General features: G+C 42.0%; 1 long non-coding RNA gene across 4 annotated transcripts; it reads left to right on the forward strand.

Annotated features, from left to right (window-relative positions):
* Positions 1–8,463: 8,463 nt before the first annotated feature.
* Positions 8,464–23,178, forward strand: LOC120298297. Of its 4 annotated transcripts, none has more exons than XR_005554036.1 (4): positions 8,464–8,639; positions 13,657–13,756; positions 20,971–21,170; positions 23,059–23,178. It is a non-coding gene; the product is annotated as an uncharacterized LOC120298297 (long non-coding RNA). The 4 variants fall into 4 exon arrangements; XR_005554035.1 differs by having other exon boundaries at positions 13,670–13,756; XR_005554034.1 differs by lacking the exons at positions 20,971–21,170; positions 23,059–23,178 and adding an exon at positions 15,172–16,295.
* The last annotated feature ends 818 nt before the right edge of the window (positions 23,179–23,996 follow it).

Here is a 23,996-nt window from a genome sequence, read left to right on the forward strand (position 1 = left end):
TTGACTTTGCTTGTCAGAAGATCACAAAAGGAGATCACATGACCCCAGGACACCACAACCATCACAAATACATGCCAATTGCCAAGTGTCCGAATTTTGATCACATGATCATGAAAATTCTGCAATATTAGTAACTGTGAGAGGGATTTTGGAGTCCTAGTGGACAATCACTTAAATAGGAGCCAGCCGTGTGCTGCAACTGCCCAAAAAGCCAACACAGTGCTAGGCTGCATTAACAGAATCAAGATCACATGAAGTGTTAATATCATTTTACAATGCCTTGGTATGGCCACCCTTGGAATCCTGCATTCAATTTTGGTCATCACGATGTAAAAAAGAGGCTGAGACTCTAGAACAGTGGTTCTCAACCTTTTTAATGCCATGATCCCCAACAGGTCATAAATCGAGGACTACTCAACCGGTCGTAAGTCGAGGACTACTCAACTGGTGCAGCACCGTTTGCAGAATGGGACTTTTGGCAGGCTCAGCAGGGCAGAGACAGCCTGGACAATTCCTATTGGCTTTTGAAAGCCAATAGAATTAGACTCTATTCAAGAGAGTCTATTCTATTGGCTTTCAAAAGCCAATAGAATAAAAGGGAGTAGCACAGCTAAGGAAAAGGGGGAAAAAATGGCGGACTGCGTTGTTTGGCGCCCCCCCTGAAATGGTCGTTCGACCCCAAATGGGGTCCCGACCCACAGGTTGAGAACCACTGCTCTAGAAAGAGTGCAGAGAAGAGCAACAAAGGTGATTAGGGGACTGGAGAATAAAACATATAAAGAAAGGTTGCTGGAATTAGGTAAGTCTAGTCTAATGAAGAGAAGGATGAGAGGTGACGTGATAGCAGTCTTCCAATATCTCAGGGGTTGCCACAAAGAAGAGAGAATCAAGCTATTCTCCAAAGCACCTGAAGACAGGACAAGAAACAATGGATAGAAACTAATCAAAGAGAGAAGCAACCTAGATCTAAGGAGAAATTTCCTGATTGTTAGAACAATTAATCAGTGGAACAACCTGCCTCCAGAAGTTGTGAATGCTCCAACACAGACGGTTTTTAAGAAGAAATTGGACAGCCATTTGTCTGAAATGGTATAAGGTTTCCTGCCTGAGCAGGGGGTTGGAATAGATGACCTCCAAGGTCCCTTCCAACTCTGTTATTCTGTTCTAATACTATGGCATAGGATGAGATGCCATAATTCCCATAACATAATTACCAATGTGTGTTCACAGAAGTATGAAAACCAATAGATTTTCTTTTAATTGAAGATAGCCAGAAGGTTCAAATTTCATGTAGCAAGTTCTAGAGAAAATGTTGAAATGTCAGAGGTTAATCATTAATGGTCCTTTCTAGTTCTTCAAAAAAAAAAAAATCTAATGTGAATGTAATCAGTTCCTCAGGGAACTGATACAATCCTCTTCAAGTGTTTTTTGATTTATCTTGTGCTTATGTGTACACTTCTTAAAATACCCCAAAGGAAAAAATGCAGCTTGCAAAGCAGTAATCCTGTTCCATTTCTTTTTGTTGAAAAGAACCCCTAACATAAGTCTGGAGGAACTTTTGGAAGATAATGTTTAATAGCAAAATGTTACCCACTGGCTAAATTGCTTCTTATGGCTCTACAACAAGGACTTTAATTCCTTTTTGCATCAGTGCCTGTTCTTCATCTTCCCCAGCTTCACTAAATTAAACTAGCTTTCAACTTGGTCAATAATATTGCTGCTAATTCACTGCAGTCTTTTTAATAAATCTCCAAGAAGGGAGAATCTTTGCAATAAACAAACAAACAAACAAACAAACCTCTGGAATCAATATTTTGGTTACTAAGCATTGAGTAACCAATTGGCTGTATTTTAATTATGGTGGAGAATGTATAATGAATCAGAGTGATTAATTATTCTATGAACGAGTTACTTCTTCTCCTCATCCATTTTCTCCACATCATGTACATGCACATATTTTTTCCATCTTTCCTTTCTCTAAAGTTAAAAATCCAAAATGCTAGAAACTTTCATCACAGCTCCTTCATCATTCTAGTTACCCTCTCTTGATTTTTAATATTTAGCTTTGTGTTGTCTCTGTGGGGTATTGAACATATTACTAAAATTTGGGTGCACTGTAAGTTTATACTATGATATTGGTTGTTTTATTTTAAATCCTTGCGAGGAATCAAAGCGAAGTTTCTGTTTTTGTTTCCATTAAGCAATTTACCTGCAATGAACATAAAAATTAGTTAATGCTGAACAGCACCATCAGAGCTGCCATATTGTTTTGATCCTGCCCCTGAATCTAACCCCAGTAATACCCTTTGCTAACTCAGGCCTATTGCCTAATGTTTGAAATGAAATTCGTTTTTTTTTTAACCACAAAATACTTCATGTTCATATTTGCTTTCGTAGAACTGTTTAGGTAGTCCCTGACTTACGACTACAATTCTGCCAAGAATTTCCATTGCTAAGCCCCATTTTCCTGTCACATTTGTTAAGTGAATCACTGCAGTTGTTAAATTAGTAACATGGTTGTTAAGTAAATCTGGCTTCCCCATTCACTTTGCTTGTCAGAAGACTGCAAAAGGTGATCACGTGACCCCGGGACACTGCAACTGTCATTAATATGAAGCAGTTGCCGAGCATCCAAATATTGATCACATGACCACAGGAATGCTGCAATGGAACTTCCTGACAGTGAGGGCAATCATCCAATGGAACAGCATGCCACCAGAAATCGTGGGTACTCCATCACTGGAGATTTTTAAGAACAGACTAGACCAGGGGTAGGCAACCTTGGCTCTTTTATGACTTGTGGACTTCAGCTCCCAGAATTCCTGAGCCAGCATGGCTGAGCTTGGAAACCTCTCCCTTTTCCCTCAGCATGGCTGGCTCAGGAATTCTGGGAGTTGAAGTCCACGAGTCATAAAAGAGCCAAGGTCGCCTACCCCTGGATTAGACATTCCCCTCTCTGAGATGGTATAGGTTCTCCTGCTTGAGAAGGGGGCTGGACTAGAAGACCTCCAAGGTCCCTTCTATTCTATTCTATTCTATTCTATTCTATTTTTTCAGTGCTGTTGTAGCTTTAAATGGTCACTGAATGAATTGTTGTAAGTCGAGGACTATGTATACTGTATTAGTTTTATTCATCTATTAATAAGTTTTGACCAAATAGCGATCGCTTAAAATTCCACATTTGCATTCAGATTTCTGTTATTCGTAGGTTTTATTCCAGATTACCCATACATGGTCATTTTCATTCATAACTGCTGAGTTAGCTCAATAGTTTTGCAAGTAGAACTTCTGACAAAAGCCTTAGTAGCAAAGTTCTTTTGCTTCTTATTCCTCTCCCTATGATTACTTCTATTCTCAAAAAAAAAAAAAAAAACAATTTAAGGTTACTGAAACGACGTTTGATTTTGCAGAAGGATGTGCCTCTTGACAAGGTTTGTTCTTTAGATCTGTTTTTTTTAAAATCTCTGCTAATCCTTTTGACTAATTTGCCTTATAATTGATGCTAAACTAACCAAATTCAAAGCATTTCTGGCTTCTAGTCTCTTTATAGAGACATCAGTATTTAGGATATTTTACATATTTTTGTTAGAATATTGACAGTTCATTATTTCAACTATTTAAAGATGTTGAAAGTTTCCCTGGTTTGCTTTTTACCTGTGAATATAATATTGACTTCCTCTCTTGTCATCACGATGTCTTTCAATATCCATCCCGAGAATCAATATTTAAGCTTTTGTTTCTTATCTGCAGCCTATGGAGAGAAAATCAATGCCAAGAATTGATTTAACTTTTCTGCAATCTCCTTATCCTCCTTTAACTTCTTTGTCATTCAGCTTTCCAGATTCCTCCCTAGCCAGTTTTCATGATATTTCAAGAAAGCTTTGAAGCCGGTTTTAATGCGTGCCTAGGAGTGTGGAGAGGAACGTTTCTTCAAACAGATCATGATTTGATGATTTAACAGAAACGTTTATGTAAGTTTCCTCGACAGCCACATAAAATTGGGTTGCAACTGCCTTTCTCTCAAGTGATTTTCACAAATTGCTTGGGCTCACCTTTGGCTCTATGCATATCATCATGATCTTTTGAAGCCAACTTTTTACAAAATAACTTTCTTGGCCTTATGAATGAAGGCGAATGTACGTGTCCCAGGATAATATTGCAGGATACAATCTGGGTTGGTGACCAGGACCAGGGGTTTTGTCTTCCAAGCTTTTGGATTCATGCTGGAGTCCATCTTCAGGGAACTTCTCTCTAGTAGAGTGTGTGCTGTTCTGTGTGTGGTATTTATATGGTACCCGTTGTATGTGGCTTTTTTGATGTTGATTGGGGTGGCTGGCTTTTAGGTCATTGGCTGTCTTTGCTTGTGCTTGTGCTGTCCAGCCCTCACCTTCTAAGTACTTGATAGGCTGGTGGTAAATCAGCACTCCTGATGACTGAGGCCTGTTTCCCAGGCTTCAATCACTTCCCTGGCTGTTTTTGTGCCTGCTCATCCAACAATCTTAGTAACAATCTTAGTCTTGGCATTGCTTGTTGATTGCAACCTTGTGACTAAGCCAGCTGCCAGAATTAAACATGGATGGAAGAGGATTGAAAGTATATTTATACAACTCAAATTCCAAAAGTTTGAGATAAATGTCCTTGTCCCAGGGATCAGTTTACCCTGGAACTAATGCAAGAACTGAAAATACTGGACAGCTCTAGATATGAATGTATCAAGTGTGGTGAAAGGTACACAGTGGTTCATGAAGTTAGAATGCTGGGCTGACAATTGGCAGCTTCGCGTTCGAGACCCATTGCTGCCGTGGGGTGGGGTGAGATCCTGTTACAGGCTCCAGCTCCCACTGACCCAGCAATTCAAAAGCAGGCAACCACAAGTAGATAAATGGATACCATGTTGATGGACAACTTCAGGGGGACACAAAAGGAGCCCCCCAACTGGGCGTCCCCTGAGCCACGGTGATGTCACCAGCAAATCCTTTCATCACAGAAGCACTTTGGTGTTTCCGGTATGGAAATATTAGTATTGGTATCATCTGTGATTGGCTTCAGAAAACGGAATAATGAAATGAAGTACAAAATAAAATGACATATAAGATCCTTACTTCTGCATTATCATGGATGAAAAATGACTTATTATCTCAATTCTGCATGCAGGAAGACAGTGTATATAAGCTGGGGGGGGGTCCAACCCTGGCAATTTTAAGACTTGTGGAAAACTCCTAAAATGTATCAGTCAGCATGGCTGACTAGGGAATTCTGGGAGTTGCAGTCCACAAGTCTGGATATCCTTTCTATACAGCAACCAAACTGATCTTATCAAGTAATTTTTCCATAATGGATAATTATCAACAAATGAACAGAATTAAGTATAACATAATTGGGAGATAATCTCTTCTTTGATGATTGTTGCTTTGCTTATTGTTGATCAACTCATCTTTTTTTTACCCTTTGTCTTTCTGTCTTTCTTCAGACAAACCCATTTCTTCCACCCACTGTGTAGATTTAATGGGAGAAGTTGTGGGGGTTTGCACATCAATTCTGAAAGCATTCTCCATGCAATTTATCTCCATCTTTTAGGCAATTTTCCTTGTTCAAAATAAATAGAGCAGATAATTTCTTACTGGTCATTCTCTTGAACATACGTATTTACATAGCCCCTGGCTATCTAAAAGATGCAGAAAACATTTTCCATAGAAAAGAGAAAAAGTCCAACATGCTAAACGGGATGGATAGTTAGCTTTAGAATTTATAGTTTAAGAGCAGTGTTATATCTAGATCAGGAGCGTCCAGTCTTGGCAATTTTAATACTTGTGGACTTCAATCCCCAGAATTCCCTGGCCAGCCATGATGGCCAGGGAATTCTGTGAGTTGAAGTCCACGGGTCTTAAAAGTTGCCGAGGTTGGACACCCAATCTAGATAATATGCTATAAAGTGGTGCCTGGTTGTGAATAGAAACCATGCAACTTTCCTCTAAGCTAGTCTTCTCCTAACGCAGTGGTTCTCAACCTGTGGGTCGGGACCCCATTTGGGGTCGAATGATCATTTCACGGGGATCGCCAAACAACGCAGTCCGCCATTTTTTTCTTCTTTTCCTTAGCTGTGCTACTCCCTTTTATTCTATTGGCTTTTGAAAGCCAATAGAATAGACTCTCTTGAATAGAGTCTAATTCTATTGGCTTTCAAAAGCCAATAGGAATTGTCCAGGCTGTCTCTGCCCTGCTGAGCCCGCCAAAAGTCCCATTCTGCAAACGGTGCTGCAAGTTGTCTGCAGCCAAGGTGAGCTGTCTGGACGTTTCCACCCCTCCCTGCTGAGTAACTACTAAAAATGTAAGTAAAAGAGGGCCAGGGGTGGGAGGTGGGAGGCCGGCGGGCGCAGGGAGGGTTGCTGGCGCGCGTGGGGCTTGGCAGGTGCCTTACCTCCCTTGGGCTGGGCCAGCTGGTGGCCCAGCCGGTGGTCAGCCTGCGCCATCTCTGCCGCTTGCCAGCTACGCTTCGGCTGGCACAGGGGGCGGCACCATGCATGCGCAGTGCTCCCGGGCAGGGAAAGTCCTCGACTTACGACCGGTTGGGTAGTCCTCGACTTACGACCGGTTGGGTAGTCCTCAACGTATGACCGGTTGGGGGTCACAGCATTAAAAAGGTTGAGAACCACTGTCCTAACGGGTGTCTTCTACGTGTGCTGAAATTGTAGCTTCTAGAATTCTTGGATAGCATGAGTACAGTAACAGAATGAATAACAGAATTGAAAGGGATCTTGGAGGTCTTCTAGTACAACCCCCTGCATAAGCCTACATCATTTCAGACAAATGGTTGTTCTGTCTCTTCTTTAAAAACCTCCAATGATGGAGTACCAGAACTTCTGGAGACAAGTCGTTTCAGGAAATTTCTCCTTAGTTCTAGATTGGTTCCCTCTTCAATTAGTTTCCATCCATTGCTTCTTGTCCTGCCTTCGGGTGTTTTGGAGAATCTTTCCCTGTACATCTGGAGGTTTCAATGTTCAAAGCCGTAAAAGCAAAAATCCCCCAATTTCACCTAACTGAGCCAAATTGCCTTTTTGATTGCTGCTTTCTCCCTCTAACATTTCCTTCAAGTCAGTCCAGCTCATAAGAAAAAACCCATTTAACTCTTCTTAAGGTGCACTAATGTTGAAATAGAGCTTTTCTTCTTATTCCATCACTCTGAAAATGTGGCCTGGAGAGGTATAAAATCTTTCCCCCATTAATGCAGAGTTGAGAAGGTTTGAACCTTCCAGATGTAGAGAATTGTTACAGTACAATTCCATCAACTGTAGACATTGGTCAAGTGGACTGGAACTGATAAGAATTTAACAAAATAACAGAGTTGGAAAGGGCCTTGTCTGTCTTCTAATCCATTCCCCTACTCAAGCAGGAAACTCTATATCATTTCAGACAAATGGTTGCCCAATCTCTTCTTTAAAACCTCCAGTTTTGGAACACCCACAACTTCTGGAGGCAGGTTGTTCCACTGATTAATTTTTCTGACTGTCAGGAAATTTCTCCTTAGTTACAGGTTGCTTCTCTCCTTGATTAGTTTCCATCCGTTGTTCCAATCAAACTTGGAAGGATGCAAGTTTCTCCACTCTGCTGATGGGTAGAATAGATTACCTTCCTCCAGATGACAGCATAGGAGATTCCAATTTATAATCCCCACAACACATAAAAACAAAACCCCAAATATTCTGATAGGTTGAGAATTAGCATAGCAGGGAAAGGGCAAAATCAAACATTGTTCTATTTGTAGAGAGCTTTGACTCTTGAACAGCCTTCAAAAATGACAAGGTCAGTTTGAATTGGCTGAGTCCATCCCCATCTTCTTCTGCTCTAGGTATACAATAGGGAAACTAAACTATTGGTCCTATTTGACATGTGCAGAAATGGCTCTATAAATAATACATCTGATTCCTGAGACTCATTAACTCTTTCCTTCAATGAAGGATGCCTCTGTTCTTCCTCCCCTCACTTGGCTCCCAACACTGCCTGCTACTAATCCCTTGGCCTACCCTAATTCTCTACGTTCTTCTGCCATCTTTCCTTGTAGGATAACAAAAATCTTGACTGTAATCTATTAATTGAATAATTGAGTAAACTTGTTTCCCTAGCAGTCAGAACACATTGTTTGCACACACATGGTGTCATCCCAAGCCCTCTGGCTACTGAGAGATTGCCAGATATGTTTATTAAACCCCCTGTGCTTGGAAAGAACACAGAAATCTGTCATCTGGGGTAATAGGAAAGTGCCTATCTCAGCTGGAGACCGAGCTGTTATGAATAAAAGAAGAGTTTGCATTACAGTTTGGAGGTGCAAAGGAAAGCCTTCCCTATGGTGCAAATGTGTTGTAGCCCTCAGGCAAGGAAGAGGGAAAAAATAATATTGACTCCTTGCTGGCAGTGCTATATAATTATTGAGTTTGCTTTTGCTCGATCAGCGTCTGAAGGGAAACATCCTGGTGAAATGAGGTTGGGAGCAGAACCAAGCAAGCGGCAAGGTGTAAATTGTTAGGCATTCAACACTCAAGAAATTAAAAGGGAGCCTAGAACATCTAACCATGGTTCAGCCCCCGATCTGACAAGGAAACTGAGTGAGTGATCCCATGCTACATGCAGACAGTGGTTAAGTGGTAAGTGAACTATTTATTTGTATCCTGCCTTTATTATTTTCACAGATGACCCAAGGTGGCAAACCTATCTAACACATCTTCCTCCTCCTATTTTCTCCACAGCCACAACCCTGTGGGGTGGGGTGGGTTGATTAGAGAGGTACTGGCCCAAAGTCACTCAGCTGGTTTTAATGGCTAAAGCAGGACTTGAACTCACAGACTCCAGCTTTCTAGCCTGATGCCTTAACCTCTAGTCCAGACATGTCAAACTCGTGACGTCATGTGATGTCGCGCAACGTATCAGAGCTTTTTCGCCATTGCCGGCAATGAGGTGGGCACGGCTCCAGTATGATGAAACCAGCCTGCGGGCCAGCAGTTTGACACCCCTGCTCTAGTCCAAACTGGCTTTCCAATTTGATTCTTGTTGTTGGATGAAAATTGCAGTATTAACAATATTGATTCACTTTTATATTAGAAAAAAAAATAGCCTGGTTAGATTCCTCACCTGTCCTTCAAAGCTATTGCTTGAATTATAAAGGGAAAACAGAACATTCCTAACTCAGACAATGAGGATTACCTTCGTGACTCCTTGATCGGTGTGCTGATTTTCAAATTGGACATCATGTGATAATTTGGTTGTAGTAAAAGGCATCAACGAAAGCCATAAATCCACTTAATATTTTTCTTCTCAACCATCAGCAACTTTTAACCAGATGACTGAGAATCTCCATAGATTTTTACTGTTACGTCCACTTATTTCCCTATCCTGTCAACATTTTTGGAATTAAAAGACATTCTGGACAAGGTGTAAAGGTGATGCCAAGACCTATGAAAAAAGGAATTGCAGCTGTGTGTCTTAGTAACTTTGATGATTTAAGGGGGAAAAAAATCCCTTAGTTTTTCTGCAGTTTCAGATAAACTGCAGTCTGGAGAAGAAAAATGTTTGTGTACCAAACCAACTTTATGTTAGCAATCTCTCGTTCATCCTGTTTGCCTTTCCTTAACTGCAAATGAAGGCAGAAAGGTAGATCTTGTCTAACATGACAATGAATTTTAAGAAGAGATTGGGCAACCATTTGTCTGAAATGCCTGAGCAGGGGGCTGGACTAGAAGGCCTCCAAGGTCCCTTCCAACTTTGTTATTCTGAACTTCTAAAGAAAAAAGAGTACAGAACCAGTTAGCACATAAAACATGGGTGGAGTTTTGAGTGCACCAACACAGCTGCCATCTTGACATTTTGACCACACCCTGCAGACACGTCTGACTGTTAACAAAATATCTGCATAAACTGTCTGCAGAGCTATTATTATTAGACAGTGATGTGCTAATTAACATTGGGTTCGTGTAGTACAGCTAGTCAGGGCAATTAAAAAAAACCCATGATTACATGCACACAATATGCTAAGCTTAATTTTAATCTTGGCTTGGTGTTAGCATGCTGTGAGGGCCTAATCCTTTCAATTAATTTGTCTTGTGGTATGTACAGGTAGTGCGCAACTTACAACCGGGGTTGGGATCAGAATTTCAACAACTTCGCCGTTGTTAAGTGAGCCACATCCAGTTTTATGACCGTTTTTGCTGCAGTTGTTAAGCAAATCACTGCACTTGTTAAGTAAATCAAGCAGTTGTTAAACAAATCCAGCTTCTCCCATTGACCTTGGTTGCCAGAAATTGGCTGGGAAGGTTGAAAATGGCAATGACACGAACCCAGGACACTGCAACCGTTTGTAAATACCTGCCAGTTGCTACACGCCAGAATTTTGATCACGTGTGACTGTGCAAATACAGGAGGTATGTATTGCTATGACAGTGCAAATACAGGTAGTCCTCGATTTACAACAGTTTGTTTAGTGACCATTCAAATTTACAACAGCACTGAAAAAAGTGACTTATGACCGTTTTCCACACTTACGACCATTCCAGCATCCCCATGGTCACCTGATCAAAATTCAGAGCTTGGCAATTGGTTCAGATTTATGACGGTTGCAGTGTCCGAGGGCCGTGTGATCCCCTTTTGCGATCTTCTGACGAGCAAAATCAGTGGGGGAGCCAGCTTCACTTAACAACCATGCCCACTAACTTGACAACAGCAGTGATTCACTTAACAACTGTGGCAAGAAAGATCGTAAAATGGGGAGCAAAACTCACTTAACAAATGTCTCACTTAGCAACAGAAATTTTTTGCCTCAATTGTGGTCATAAGTCGAGGGCTACCTGTGCCTGTTGTAAGTCACTTTTTTCAGTGCCATCGTAATGTTGAACAATCACTAGATGAAAGGTCCTTAAATCAAAAACTATTGTATCCAGAAAATGGGCCAATTAAGTAAGTAAGTGGGTTGTGTATTGTGTGATTGCAACCGTTTCTCTCTTTTTGTAAACATTCCTCTGGCTTGAAGTAGCCGGACAAAGTAGGCCTCTGTTTCTGTTGGTGCCGATATTCCACCATGGAGATCAGCCAAAAAATATTCTTGTTGGATCAGTGTGGTGAAAATGATCAATGTGGTGTCGCAAAGGTGCTTTTTCATGAGGCAACTGGAGTTTCTTGTTTTTCTTTGATGATGTTTCACTGCTTGAGGAAGCTTCTCAGATGAGAAACAAAATGTCTTCAAGGAAAAACAACGAAGTGAAAAAAATACCTTTGGGATAACTATGACCTGGATGACTGAGAATCTCCATAGATATATCAGTATGGTGAAAATTAGTCCAAACAGCCAAGAGAAATGAGAGATGGTAGATCTCCAGTCTTATTTTTATTGGTTTGTTTTTAAAATTTATAGGCCACCCCTCTTACCTCCAGGTGTAACTCTTGAGTCTTCATCATGTTTTTCCGTTGCCATTTTGCTTAGCCAGTTTCCAACCCACATCATTCCACTGAGTTGCTGGGAAGTTAAAAATGAGACATCAAGAATATGTTAATTTCATTGAATCTCACTGCTGTATTAACTTGAGCTTCAAGCAACGAGGGGCAATATTGCTGCAAGAACCTTTAAAAAGAGAGAGAATAATTAATCAGCCCGAAACCATTCATCCTTTCTCAACTCTCATTCCAAGGATTTGAATTTCAATGGATATAGTCTGCCATCAATCGCCTTGATTGAAGAGGCCCATGATGTTAAATTAACCCAAAAACAAAGCCAAACAAAAAAATCAAGATAGGGAATGCATACAGAGCACGGCTGTGAAATTCGTTTTCTGACTCCTTAATGATAGCTCTGTTCTGCATCCCTTGACTGGGAAGGCTTAGAACAGAGGAGTCAGCAACCTTTTGAACAGCTGCTCCGCCTCCTTTTCCATAGGGCTACACTGGAGGGTTGTTGTTTTTTTAAATGAAATTATTTTCTGCAGAGCTCCAGGCTGAATCTGACTTATTTTCAGATACACCTTACTGTATCTTTTGCTGTCTTTTCCTACAACCAAATTTGACCCACTTTGGTAAATCTGGGGATACTTATACTGCTGGTTAGCAGGCACCCAGAGGCCCCAAAGCAACTTTCTTTAAGGAGACATTGTCCCCCCCAACCTTAATGCCCAAGAAATAAGTGAAAACATATTAAAATAGGTATGCACACCATTAGTTAAGCTGTGAATCTTTTCCGGTTTTCAACTAAAAACTAGAATCCCGAGCTTTCTCATAAGGCAATTGGTTAGAATCATTTTACGGGTGACCTTCTTTGCTGTTCCAATGTACCTCCATTGAAAGTTCTGGAGGAACTTCAAGGCTTGTCTAACTTAGAACCAAAATATTCTTGGTCAAGAAGCACAAGACCCAAGCATGATTAAGAATTGCATGGATGGAACTAGGATCTCAGAATCAACAGATAGGTAGAGCTGGACTCAAAATGGGGGGGCTCTTTTCCCAAAGGAGCATTCTCAATATCTTTGACCAATGTTGGTTTTGTGACACATGGCTTCAATTCTACAATAAGCAGACCAAGAGAGCCAAATAGAAGCACGTGGTCCACATCCTCTTGGTATAAGATGTTAGAGTTGTGCCGTTTAGTCAATCAGAATGGAGCTGGAAGGGACTTTGGAGTTCTTTTAGTCCAGTGGTTCTCAACCTTTTTAATGCCGTGACCCCCCCCCCCAACCGGTCGTAAGTTGAGGACTACTCAACTGATGCAGCACCGTTTGCAGAATGGGACTTTTGGTGGGCTCAGCAGGGCAGAGACAGCCTGAACAATTCCTATTGGCTTTTGAAAGCCAATAGAATAAGACTCTATTCAAGAGAGTCTATTCTATTGGCATTCAAAAGCCAATAGAATAAGAGGGAGTAGCACAGCTAAGGAAAAGGGGGGGGAAATGGCGGACTGCGTTGTTTGGCGACCCCTGTGAAATGGTTGTTCGACCTCAAATGGGGTCCCGACCCACAGGTTGAGAACCACTGTTTTAGTCCAAGCCCCTGCTCAAGCCATAGAACTATACCATTTGAGACAAGTGGCTGTCCAGTCTCTCCTTAAAAACCTCCGGTGTTGGAGCACCCACAATTTCTGAAGGCAAGCTGTTCCACTGATTAATTGTTCTCATTGTTGGGAAGTTTCTCCTTAATTCCATGTTGCTTCTCTCCTTGATTAGTTTCCATCCATTGTTTCTTATCTTGTCTTCTGAAGCTTTGGATAATAAGTTGAACCCCTCTTCTTTGTGGCAGCCCCTCAAATACTGCTATCATGCCAGCCCTAGTCGTTCTTTTCTCTAGAGTAGCCATACCCAATTCGTGCCACCATTCTTTAGACTCCAGGCCTTTAATCCTCCTAGTTGCTCTTTTCTGCACTTTTTCCAAAGTCTCGACATCTTTTTTGTAATGTGGTGACCAAAACTGGATGCAGTATTCCAGGTGTGGTCTTATAAAGCAGTTTTATAAAGCAGCACTAACACTTCACTTGAGCTCTGTCTCTTGAGCTCTGCCAGAACTGACAGGCCGTGTCTCTTCTGCAGCCTTTCACACAATATTCATTTGTTATAATATTGTATATATGAATTAACAAATAAAGGAATGCATTCACTGCAATTATGGTCCCCTTCTGCTTGATTTACTTGTCAGATTGTATTCACAGCTATGTAAAGGATCTGCTTGGCCAGGCTTCTGTCAAATATCGCTCTTCCTCCTTGGTAACATCAACAAAATGGGGCAGGCTGAGCAGGTAAGGCTGCTTTCAAAATTTCTCTTTTCCCTTTAAGTCAGGGGTGTCAAACTCAATTTCATTGAGGGCCACATCAGCATTGCGGCTGCCCTCAGTGGGCCGGGTGGGTGTGGCCAGGGTGAGTGTGGCCTACTGGGTGGGTGTGGATGGAGTGGGTGTGGCCTACTGGGTGGGCGTGGCCAGCTCTACATCGTTCGCGTCAAGGGTGCCTGTGGGGGCCTGGGCAGGAATGGGACAGATCTGAGGGTCTCTGGCAGAAGGGGCTGGGACCAGGGCAAGTGCCAAGGCATGGTCCACTGGAGGAGCCTCACAGTTCCTCTCAGGCCATGCGTGGAGGGCTGGATGGTGGCACGGGCTGCCCGGAGCCCTGAGCAGCAGAGGTCAAATGCCCAGCCTGGCCCTCGAGCACCTGCGGCACCAAGCCATTTACAGATGACCTTGTGGAGCTAAGACTGAATATGTGTCAACATAGATGGCCACCACAAAATTGTACATTGGCTCCCGATTGGCTTGGGCCAGGGCCAAGGCAGCGGGGGCCATTCCCTCAGTGTTTCCAGGATGGCTTCATGGGCCACATGAAACCACTTCGCGGGCTGCATCCGGCCCCCGGGCCTTGTGTTTGACATGTCTGCTTTAAGTGGTGGCAGGGATGGTGATGTGTGCAGAGGTGGGTGGGCTAGAGGAAAAAGAGTCAAAGCTCGAAAGAAGAAATTATCATAACTTACATGGTCTCTAGGGTTAGTGGTTAAAGACACTGAGCTTGACAGTTGGAAAGCTGACTACTTGGGTTCGAGAGCCGAGCGCTATGCGATGGGGTGAGCTTCTGTTCTTGACCCAGCTCCTGCCCACCTGGCAGTTTGAAAGCATGCAAATATGAGTAGATTAATAGGTATCACTTTGGTGGAAAGGTAGTAGCATTCCATTCGCCTTTGGCATATAGCCATGCTGGCCACATGACCTTGGAAAATGTCTTTGGACAAAGCTGGCTCCCTCAACCAAGAAAGGTAGTGGAGCACTGTGCCCTAGGTCAGACACAACTGGACAGGGAAACTTTTATCTTTACACTGTCTCTGGTAAAGTGTAATAGGAATAGAGATGAACATGTGTCAGCTAATCCCCACTAGAAGAACATCTGTGATCCCCTGTAATGAGAAGTAGAAAAATGATGCTGTAATGTTGCATAATAATGATACAATATTATCATCATCAACAACAATAAAGCCCTTATACAGGAATTTTCCGGTTGTCCAGGAAATTCAGGGGACACTGTGTATGTTCCTGTGTGTACAGTTCTGTGATAGCTCTCCTTCGAGAAATTAAAGCCTTGTTCCCAAGACCTTCAATTATAGTGCCTGGTGTTTGTTTTCCAAGGTGTTCTAACTAATATTCCAAGATATTCTTTCACTTAATGAAAGGTCCATGAGGTCCATGCCAATTCAGAGACAAGAGGAGGAGTCAAGTCACCGTACTGGAAAATGTGAAAATTGTGGTCTTTTATTTCAATCAAACAATGAATTTTCCAGGACGACAACAACAACAACAAATCCCTTTACGTACCTCTCACAAAGCCAATGCACAGCCACCTTTGTGTAACCTAACTCGCAAAACAGTAGTGATTCGTTGGCAAATTCCTGCAAGGATTTCAACAGCCATCAACCAAGTTGTTGCATTTCTCACCTTCCCTCTTCAAAGTGGGCTTTGATTAAACAACATTACCATAAATGCCCTTCTGGGTAGGAATTCTGGGTAGGAATTTCCAAATCTACTTAAATATAAATTGGGGATTAATTTAATAATTGTCTTTGGTGCTGAGAAGGAATGGCAAGGAAAGGACCACAGAGAGTGAAATGTGTAAATACAATTCGAAAAGGAAACCAACCTGTTTTGGGTCCTTTTACAAGTTTAAGCCAAGCACATAATGCCAAGTAACCTAACCCTTGTTAATAAAAATATATCAAAGCAAACAAGACAGAGTGAACCATGGCCAGAGGGTAAATAAAAGGCAGACACGAATTTTCTGAAGTCTTGAACAGAGTGCAGTTCTGTACTGCTGCCTAAACTGCTTGCCTCCTGTACTTCTCCTGGCTGCTCTTTAAAATCAACTTCAAAAATTTCAGTATGGCTTGCAATGGTCTTGAGATGGGATTGGACTGTGCTCTTTCCAATTAGAGTTATTGCTTGAGCTGATTGGTTGTTATTCTGCTTCCTGCCCTTCCCATCCATTCAGGGAAGGCCAACCTCATTGGCTCCCTTCTTGCTTTCCCACCACCTCTCCAGAGTGCCACAAAGCTTTTCCTAGTGCCCCCCCCCTGTCTTTTTGGGGACAATTCTCTTTTCAGTAATCCTGATGCCTTTTAGCACAGAACAGAACAGAATAACAGAGTTGGAAGGGACCTTGAAGTTCTGCTAGTCTAACCCCATGCACAAACAGGAGGCTCTACCAGGGGTAGGCAACCTTGGCTCTTTTATGACTCGTGGACTTCAACTCCCAGAATTCCTGAGCCAGCCATGCTGAGGGAAAAGGAAGAGGTTTCCAAGCTGAGCCATGCTGGCTGAGGAATTCTGGGAGTTGAAGTCCACAAGTCATAAAAGAGCCAAGGTTGCCTACCCCTGCTCTATACCATGGCTGTCCAGTCTCTTCTTAAAAACTTCCAGTGTTGGAGCATCCACAACTTCTGGAGCAAGTCGTTCCACTGGTTAATTGTTCTCATTGTCAGGAAATTTCTCCTTAGTTCTAAGTTGCTTCTCTCCTTGATTAGTTTCCATCCATTGCTTCTTGTCTTGCCTTCTGGTGCTTTGGAAAATATGTTGACCCCCCCTCTTCTTTGTGGCATTCCCTCAAATATTGGAACAATGCTATTATGTCACCCCTACTTCTTCTTTTCACTAGACTAGACATTCCCAATTCCTGCAACCGTTCTTCATTCTTCTCTCTCATTCTTTCCCACATATTTGCACCTACAGATCCATTCATTTTCCCTTTTGAATGCAATCCCCCCTGTTTTTAATAGCATGGCTGATCAGATGCTATGACAATTAAAACAACAGAGAAACAGGTTGTTCCATGGTTTCTACTTTCATCTGCAGGGCCAAGGACAAAGTTTCTTGTTGGTTTCTATCCTGACCCAATAAGCTATTTTTACTTCATTATAAAGCTACATTTACAGAATCTTGCAAGTCTGAAAGTACAATTGTCCCTCTGTCCTCTTTTTAGCCTGAGGAACTAGGGAGGGTCCTTCCTGAGCCTTGTTGTCCCATGCACTATGCTCAGTGGTGGGATTCAAATATGTGAACAACCGGTTCTCTGTGTGGATGCTGCTTCCGGAAGTCCATTCTGGGCCTGGGAAACAACAAATTAGCTACCAGTTCTGCCGAAGAGGTGCAAACTGGCTGAATCCCACCACTGACTATCCTGCTGCAGACTATGTTGTCTCTTATCTGTCCATTCCATAGGCAGCTTCCCTTTGCTCCATCTCCCAAGGTCTTTCCCATATATCAGGGGTAGGTAACCTTGGCTCTTTCATGACTCATGGACTTCAACTCCCAGAATTCCTGAGCCAGCCATGTTGAGCGGAAAGGGAGAGATTTCCAAGCTGAGCCATGCTGGCTCAGGAATTCTGGGAGTTGAAGTCCACGAGTCATAAAAAAGCCAAGGTTGCCTACCCCTGCCATATACAGTATCATGATTCTTTCATAACACCATTCCTAATTTTAATATGGAGGAGAAGGAGGAGGGGGGAAAGGAGAGGGAGAGGGAGAGGGAGGGAAGGAAAAGGAAGAGACGGGAAGGGCAGAATCACCTCAGATAGTGATATGGGCAGCATATAAATTTAATAAATAAATATAAATTTATCAGGGCTCAACTAAGTTGTTTATTCCACCGATGAAAGATATACAACCATATAGCCAATAATGTGGATATCTGATCTTATAGAACTCTGTCTAAAGTGCTTTTAATCCTGCCATGTCCTGAAATGGATTCAGGGTCTATCTGATTTCTGGATCACCCCAAAGATGAGAAGAATAAAGTGGGGCCATTTTTAAAAGAATGGCCCCACTGCGGAAGAATTTTCTTAACCTTAATCTTCCCCCTCAAGTGTGCTTTGAAGCTTTCTCTCTCTCGATTCCACATTTTATCATATGTATTTTTTAAATATGAGCAAATCCATTAGCTTTTGCTATTGTGATTTCAATGTATTTAAACTTGTGTTTTTGTTTTAAAATTGTCGCGAGCTATCCGGGGAAAGATTGTCGCCCTAAAGACTTGGTACACAATTAAACAAAACGAAACAATAAAGAGGAATCCATGCAGTCACGGAAGAATTTCAGTCCTATGGACAAAGTTTAGCTTGATGTTAAGTAGTGCTGATAGACCGAGAAAGGGTGATGAAACCGAGATTCGTTTATTTCCTGCAAAGTAAAGTTGGCTGATTTAATCTCTTGCTTTGTTCCTAATTGTGTCTTCCCTATTATTTCCTCTGGCACAATTTGCACACAAGCAGCTGCCCCATATCTGCTTTGCTGTACCTCAAACTGTACTTAATTATTTTGGACAGGAAAGAGCTCCTCAATTCTTAATTGACAAAGCACCATTGGAGTCTGGCCTTCAGCAGCCTCCTTGCAAGTTAATGGGAATCTGGAAGAAAATAACTCATCTGTTTTGAAGGAAGGGCAAAGTTGCTGTCTGCAAGGCAGAGTGAGAATTTTACACTCAAAATATTTGCTTTCACTTTTAATCAGGGACTACCAGATTCGTCACCTCTTATTTGTCAATTAGTACTTTTTTTGAAAGACAATTAAGTGCACCAACTCTAACACCCTGCCATGTCCCAGTCTTCAGTTCTTTCCAAATATTTTGGCGAGGGACAAAATTTCTAGCTTAATGATCCTGCATTGGAAAAAAAAAAAAAAGGTTATCTCAAGAGTTAACCTTAAAATCTGACATTATGTTGCTTTTATTCTTCTCATCTTCCCTGTTATCTTTTCCTATTGGTATCTTATGATTTATCACTTTGTTGTTTGTATCTTATGATCTATGATTTATCACTTTGTTGTTTGAATATACACTGAGACAGTGGTGGGATTCAAATATGTGAACAACCGGTTCTCTTTGTGGATGCCGCTTCCAGAGGTCCATTCTGGGCCTGGGCAACAAAAAATTAGTTATCGGTTCTGCCGAACTGGTGCAAACCAGCTGAATCCCACCACTGCACTGAGAGCTTATGTATGTACACTGAGAGTTTATGTTTGTATGTATATTATACGTTTGTATGTACACTATATGTTTGTATGCACACTGAGAGCTTATGCACTAGAGACAATTTCCTTGTGTGTCTAATTATACTTGGCCAATAAAAAAATCTATTTCTATTTCTATTTCTATTATATATATTATTTGTAGGCATCTTTACATGACTTCAATAGACACTGGTGATCAGAATCCACTTGCCTCCTATATACAGGTGGTCCCGGTGATGGGATTCAAATATGTGAACAACTGGTTCTCTGTGTGGATGCCGCTTTCGGAAGTCTGTTCTGGGCCTGGGCAACAAAAAATTAGCTACCGGTTCTCCTGAACTGGTGTGAACCAGCTGAATCCCACCATTAGGTGGTCTTCAATGTACAGCCAGAATTGAACACATTTCCGTTGCTAAGCAAGACAGTTGTTAACTGAGTTTTGCCTCACTTTAATACCTTTCCTGCTATGCTTGTTCAGTGAATTACTGCAGTTGTTTGGTTAGCAACATGGTTGTTAAATGAATCTGGATTCCCCGTTGACGTTGCTTGCCAGAAGATCTCAAAAGACGATCATGGGACTCTAGGACGCTGCAACTGTCATAAATATGAACCAGTTGTCAGGCATCTGAATTTTGATCACATGACCTGGGAGGTGCTGCAACAGCTGTAAGGGTGAAAATGGTCATAAACCGCTTTTTTCAGTGCCGTTGTAACTTTGAATGGGTATGAAACAAATAGTTGTAACCTGAGGACATGTCTAGTTGTGTACGTGTCCCTATTTAGCAGCGTGAAAGGTCTGTTAAAAATGGGTAACCAGTTAATGAGTGAAAAACAAGTGCACAATTAAGGCACTCAATTTTTAAGGGATCTGCTGGTGCTCTCTATTATTTAATCAGTTGCAATTAGCGTGAGTTGAATGTTTCTTCTTCAACCTTCTCCCAAACATATTTGGAATTCTGACCACAATACAGAAATGGCACTTACATATGTGTCCTTATTTGCTCCTGAGATTAAACTGTGGAGGCCTTTTGAAAGACACAGTTGTGACTCAGATTTTTCAAGTTTAGCAAGATTGCAGAGAAGTCCTGTCTGGGACTTGTTCAGCCTCTTAACAGGAAGGAAAACAGTAAAACCCAAAAGTGGAATTTGAAAGGAGAAAAATAATTGGCCAGATATAAAAATGCCATTGCTATGAGTCAGCATGAGGCAGAACTAGTTCCCCACCATAGTGGAGAAATCTTTCAGAGGTACAACACCTCTGTACAATTAAGTGATCATTTCTTGGAAGGTTCTGGATCACTGACTGCTTGAAGAGCAGAAGCACATCAGAATCAAGACTGTCCACATTCCTGGTACCAACATCATGTAGAAAAGGCTGCAATCAATGTGGGTGTAGCATCTGTAGAGAACCTCCCAAGGTATTTGCCCTCTTCTGGAAGAATTCTTGACCAATGGCACTTCCAAATTTGGATTCTGATGTAGGAGGCCTACTTCAGAGTCATCTAAACCTATTGGTTAAGGCAGTAGATTAGAAGCTAGGAGATTGTGAGTTCTAGTCCCGCCTTAGGCATGAAAGTCAGCTTGGTGACTTTGGGCCAATCATCAGGAGACTATGAGTTCTAGTCCCGCCTTAGGCATGAAAGCCAGCTGGGTGACTTTGGACCAGTCGCTCAAACTCAGTCCAACTCACTTGAAAGAGTTGCTGTAGTGGTGGAGAAAACAGGAGAAGGGATATTGTGTGTGTTCACCACACACAATAAAAATAATAAACATAAACATAAACATACATCCACGAGCACTAGATCTGCTTCCTGAACTTCTAAACAGTGAATTTTATGTACTACTATTGGAATAATCTGTTTGGAAGAGGCCTTGTCTAGAAGGATTCCCCATTTGGGCTGAGAGCTAAGACAATCACAGGGCTGACCTGTGGAAACATTGCCCTCTAGCTGAACTTTGGCCTTGCATTTTTCCAGGAGAGTTTCTGTCACCCTCCACTCTCTGGATACCTGGGATGGTCCTGCATATGCAACAGTGGCATAAATAATGCCCCCCTGCCAAACTCCCCGGAAAGCCAGAGGGGAAAGTCACAAGGATGTGTGTGATGCCCGAAGATCAGAAGATCAACGAGGTTAATGCTGAGAGAATGCAAAATGTTCCTCCCAAAGGTTAAAAGGTCAGATGTCAAACACCTTTTGTTAAGCGCTTAAAGGAATGATTAATAGTGATCAGCTATTGGGCAATTGTATTATTCTGGAGAGGGGCTTGCAACTCTGCTGTGCGCATATGCAGGATTAAAAAAAAAGAAAGAAAAGGACACCTGTATAATGCTTCAATCTGCTCAACCCAAGCAATAGACAATCAGCATTAGGGGGATTGAAATCCATGCCAACATAATGCCAATTGGTGCCAGTTTAATTGATTCTTTTTTATTATTCTTTTCTGAATTTTGGAGCTATGTAGCTTAAGAACAGAGGACCTATTTTGTGCGCAGAGGATTCAGGCCCAAATTATGCTGGAAAAGATCCAAAATTAAAGCTGGTCACCTATTAGCAGCCAAACTGATAGAAGCATAGCTTCTTATTTGCTGGACGCTGAAAAAAAAAAATGGCGAGAGTGTGTTGCTTGTGAACAAGGTAGAACCTGCTCAAGAGATTCTCCTTCAGATGCCAGAGGTCTATGGAGATTCTTAATCTTTTTGAATGAATCGCCCCCTTGAGCCAATGAGGAAGTTGTCATCACCCCCCTTCCCCCAACATAACCTCTCAATCACAACATAGGAAATAATTCTTCAATTTATGCAAACCCTTTTTTTGTTTTCTTTAAAATTGTCGTCAGGACATATCGATGCAAATAATTTATTTCCAGTCTTTTCCCCATATCTCCCATATTCTGGCCAATGGCGCGCCACTGTATGGGTAGACGCTGCTGCGCAACACGCATGAAGATAAGCGATGCGTCTTCACATATGTACGGCGTTCTGTACTGAAGCTAGCTGGAGGAACATTTGAAAACACCATTCAATCCGCAGATAGCGAGCGATCTGATGTTTTTGTACGATAGATATACAGTGATTCACTGCACGAAAAAGTCTCAAAAGTGTCCCCAAAACCTCTCGCTCCATCGCCCCATATCATCCCTTTTTCGTTCCTTTGCCCCTGCGTCACCCCTTTTCATTCCATCGCCCCCCTGAAAAACAAAATCGCCCCCAGGGGGGCAATATCGCCCAGGTTAAGAACCACTGATCCAGGGCATGCTTATCCCAAAGATGCTTTTCAAAAGGCAATAGGACTTCCTTGGGGTTTTTTCCCCTTGAAAATGTTTTGCTTTTTATCCAAAAAGCTTCTTGGATGAGAAGCAAAATATTTCCAAGGGGAAAAAAACCCCCATGCCTTTTGAAAAGCACCTTTGAGACTTCAGATGCCAACTTAAAAAAAAAAAAAAAACACTTGAAGACTTTGCTCACATGACATGTTGAATCTGGTTGCTGAATTAAATTATTTCTGAGGTCTCCACGTCACCTGAAACCATCTAACTGAACTGTCTGGGTTTGCACAACAAGCCAAGCTCCCAGAAACAATCTAAAGTTAAAATCACCCTTAGAGTTTCGTGTGAATGCAGGCACTAAGTTTTAACCATCCCAGTTTACCTGCGTGATGTGATCCAAACCCTGGGCAAGGCTTAGTCATGCCCACTTTTAGAGCCTCTTATGCCATGATTGTTAAGTGAATCACTGCAGTTAAGTCAGTCATGTGGTTCTTAAGCAGACCTGGCTTCCCCCAGGTCTGCTTAACAACCACATGATTGTTGGAAGCCAATTGGGAAGGTCTCCAGTGGTGATCACATCATGTGACTATGGTATGCTGCAGGGGTCATAAATACATGCTGGTGCCCAAAATTTGAACACATGATTGTAGGGATGCTGTGATGGTTGTAAGTCACGTGGCTGTAGGTCACTTTTTCGAGTGCTGTTGTAACTTTTAACAGTCCCTAAACAAATGATTGTACTGGATTCAAAGGACTATTAATCTTCACTTCCTAATATGTAAAAATTTGTCTTGCAGAAGCATAGTTGCTGTTCATCTTCAGAAATCCAGATCTCTCTACCAATGGAATTAAAGTGTCAAGAGTGAAAACCTGGCAGCTACGTGTCTTGTTGTTTTCACCATGTCATTAGAGTGGGGGGGGGGGGAAGAGGAGGAAAGGAGACGAGGCTTCGAAGGGGTTAATTAGAGAAATGAAACCTCTCCAGTTCTGCCGACTTTGTTCAGAAAAAGATGTATGGAAACTTTTCAAGGACATTCTAACTGCAGTGAAGAAGATAGCAGACGGTTCACAAAAGAACAAGAATGTATTTACATGAACTACATGGATATCTGGGAGGTTTGGCTGGGAATGTCATTGTTATACTGTATGCTTTGGTTAGAAATCTTGGGATTTTAAAATTAGTTTTCCTTTCGCCTATACCTGGGGTAGGCAACCTTGGCTCTTTTATGATTCATGGACTTCAACTCCCAGAATTCCTGAGCCAGCCATGCTGAGGGGAAAAAGAGGTTTCCATGCTGAGCCATGCTGGCTCAGGAATTCTGGGAGTTGAAGTCCACGAGTCATAAAAGAGCCAAGGTTGCCTACCCCTGCTCTAGCACAAGGGTCTTAAAACGTGGCCCTTTTATGACGTGGACTTCAACTCCCAGAATTCCTGAGCCAGCCATGCTGAAGTCCACGAGTCATAAAAGAGCCAAGGTTGCCTACCCCTGGCCTATACCATGTCATGTATTCAATAAACCAGTAAGAATTGCAGAAATGAAAGAGATCCTGGACTTTATTTCGATATTCAAGCAGGAGATTGACATAAAGTGCTTGGGTTTTCTGAGAATTGTACTTCAGCCTCTTTTAGAAAGCAGATATATAGAATCCTTATTATCAGCGCAATCTTGCCACATTTATTAATTGTGGGTGGATCTGGGATTTCGCTGAAATGTTTTATGCACCCTACTTGAGT

This window comes from Crotalus tigris, unplaced genomic scaffold, assembly GCF_016545835.1.
Source record: "Crotalus tigris isolate CLP2741 ecotype Arizona unplaced genomic scaffold, ASM1654583v1 scf7180000023829.5930981, whole genome shotgun sequence".
Lineage (NCBI taxonomy): Eukaryota > Metazoa > Chordata > Lepidosauria > Squamata > Viperidae > Crotalus > Crotalus tigris.